Raw genomic sequence first — 3,186 nt, forward strand, 5'->3', positions numbered from 1 at the left:
AACTGGTGTAGCATGCGTGGTATGGTCGTTGACATTTATTAAACATTTCACAATCTTGCATATTATGTATCACTGCTCGTTCTTTGGGAATTCATTATCACCAGTACGACACCCATGTCTCCATTTAGTAGGACCGCAATGGGACAAGCATGAACTATGGGATGGCTATCATTTTATCCCGTACATATATATCCCGTAGATATACGAATCAAAGCCAAAGCATGCTGCACGTTTCTCGGCGTGCAGGTGGGTGGATGTCATCGACCTGCATTGTGCTTGCGTTTGTGGCGCGTGGAATGGCGTTCGGCATTGCGCGTTTCGTGAGTTGTAGCGTCGCGCGTCGGCGTCGCGTAGATGCACGTGTCCGCTCGCATGACACCAGTGCCGCAACTACTAGTCGTGGGACTATTCGAATGGGTAATTAATTAACATAACAATTACGTTAAAATTACTGACTATTTGCGTTAATTTTTTAACGAGACATTTGTTTTATTATTTAACGAATTATTACGTGTTAATATATAACATCAAAAAAATGTAGATTTAACACATTTCTTACGTTTACTTAAACGCTATAAGTTCGTTAATCTTACACAAAAAAGAACGATTAAAGTATCAGCTTTTGTATTAATCCATTCAATATAGAGCTTGTATTATCGATTGATACGAGCATCGTACGTTACATTAACACAAAAATATTAGTGGACCGTGTGATTTGTTTTGCATTTAACGCAACATTTTCAACGATATACTTAGCTCCTTAATTTACCAAGGGTGCAAAATTACGGCTCTGCAGCGGTACAGACGAAAGATCACCGACCACGTCGAGATCGAGGTAAATGTCCGTTGTATACTACGTTGCATGAGTACGGCAAACATGCTCGAAACTCTCTGACGCAACCAGCGAGAGAAATATTTGGCACGCGACATAGGAACCTCTGCGCTCCGCGTGCCATCACCACCACACGGAGATAACGGAATGGGTACATGGATGGAGCAGGGACACAACTCACTAGAGACATTATTTGCGTCGAAAACCTAGAGAAATGAAGGCCACGGACGTCTTTGTCGTTGCGGTGATACGACCAGAACGAAGTGCGCAACAAAATCAAGGACAACGTGAAAAATTGTCTGCTTATAACATCAGCTAGAATACGAACATTTTTACATACGGCAAGTCGAAAAATTATTGGCACATGCAGCGACGCTACAAAATATAACAAAAATAATAAAAGATTTTTTGACAATTTTTATGTAACACCGAACCTACCCGCATTTTATTTATACGTCATTTCTACCACGATTGATAAACCCCATTTCTTATAATTCCATTTTTTAGACCTGAATGTAAAAGTATTTTAATCGGTAGTAAATTAAATAACACATAAAAATGTTTACAGAATAACAAAACAAATTTACTTCTTTTTAATTTCTTGTAAACGCGAAATGAAAATAATTAAAGATAGTTTCATAGTACCTTAGAGAGTTTAAAAGAAAAAATAATAGGTATTCATATCATTCGCATTCTTCGCACTTATTGGAAACCACTATAACTTTTGTGTAGCATTTTTATAATTATAAAAATAAACAAGTGAAAGAAAAGTAATATCTATCGAAAACCAAATTATAAGTATAAAATATATCGTTATATTTGTTCGTTTTGTATTTGTAGTTTACTTTATTTTACGTTGAAATAAATTAATTTAAATGACTGCTTAAACTATCGGAGTATTATGTTTTGATCTGCTTTCAATTTACACGATATTGCTTTTTTAAACAGCTAACTCGGACTCAATAAACAGAGACAGTCAAGAAAGGTATCGCAAAACAACTGATAAGTTGACAGGAACAGTTAATTTCTTAACGCTGTATTAGAAAGATAACATTTAAATGAATTACTCTACGTATCTTTAAGAATCCATCATCTATAAACGAAAAAGAAGAATAATTACGCAGTAAGCTTTCCATTTATTTTCAAAACAATTAAACTATTAAATGGCTCTTTGGTTGTTAAGAAATATTAAAAATTCTACAATTCAAACGTCGATTCCCATTCTACGAGAAATGGATAAATAGTTGCCGATGTTTTGGTCGTTATCTGAAATGAAACTTTTATTTGAAATGTTTATTTAGATAAGAAATTTGCTCTTCGTTGGTTGCATCATCGAGACAAAAACTAACGATTTCATCGCCAAGAAATGACACGCGCCACAATTGACCTTCGCTGCGTCATCGCTAGCCATGATGCTCCCTTTACGAGATAAGTTTAGGGGCTAAAGGAAATCACGTTGACCACCGTTTGTTGACTATCGTCTATGATGTAAACTGTTGCCGGTCGACAACAAGATCGCTGAATTCTTTCGGGCTTTAATCTAATCGGAGAGACAACCGCTCGCTGCTTGGCATGTGCGACAGCTTCGAGTTTATCGCAGAGTTGGGTCATTTCCATGTCAAGTCAGATTCTGGAGTATGTGTTTGAATCTCACTGAAATTTAGATATCCTCTGGCTTTGTTGATAATTAACCCTTTGCACTCGAGGCCCTTTTTTCTGATATCTATCAGCAACTCGAGATGCTTTCTTAGCATTCTATTGTCACGAATGCTAAGGTTAGATTTACTTCGAAAATGAGATCTCTAATTTGAGATTCGAAAATCAGGTCACCTTTGCTTATTGACACTTCGAGTTCGAAAGAAATTAAATCTAAAGGAAACCTAGTGGTGACTGAGAGTCATCTCTCGAGTGCAAAGGGTTAACACGTTCGTCACCAAGCATTAATCAAAAATATTGAATATTGTCATTTTTTCTATAACAGATTGAAATAATTGCCAAATAGTCGAAGATACTTCGTAGAATTCCAAATAATATTTTACAAAATTGTGTTTAAGTGGAATTACGCATTGTCGTCAGCCAGTAAGGCACTTTTTTGAAGGGATACGACAAAACCAAAACAACTCGTATAGTATTGTGGGAGCGAGCGGACTTGGTGTAACTTTCAGTGCACTTATTAAGAATTGAATAGAAATGTATAGAAATGTATTTTTAGAGGGGTTAAGTTAAATTTTTCAAGTAAAATATCATTTCAATGTTAGCTAATGTTAGCAATGTTACAAAATTAAGTCGTTACGTTAGAAAAAAAAAAATACAGTGTGTCCCAAAAATGTTGTAACACCTTGAAAGGGGTGGTT

At 35.9% G+C, this 3,186-nt stretch overlaps 1 protein-coding gene across 1 annotated transcript in view; it reads right to left on the reverse strand.

The window, feature by feature from the left end:
- LOC128877067 (uncharacterized) overlaps window positions 1–3,186 on the reverse strand; it is a 30,083-nt gene that overhangs the window by 11,148 nt on the left and 15,749 nt on the right. The window lies entirely within an intron of this gene.

This window comes from Hylaeus volcanicus, chromosome 1 (assembly GCF_026283585.1).
Source record: "Hylaeus volcanicus isolate JK05 chromosome 1, UHH_iyHylVolc1.0_haploid, whole genome shotgun sequence".
NCBI classification, from domain to species: domain Eukaryota; kingdom Metazoa; phylum Arthropoda; class Insecta; order Hymenoptera; family Colletidae; genus Hylaeus; species Hylaeus volcanicus.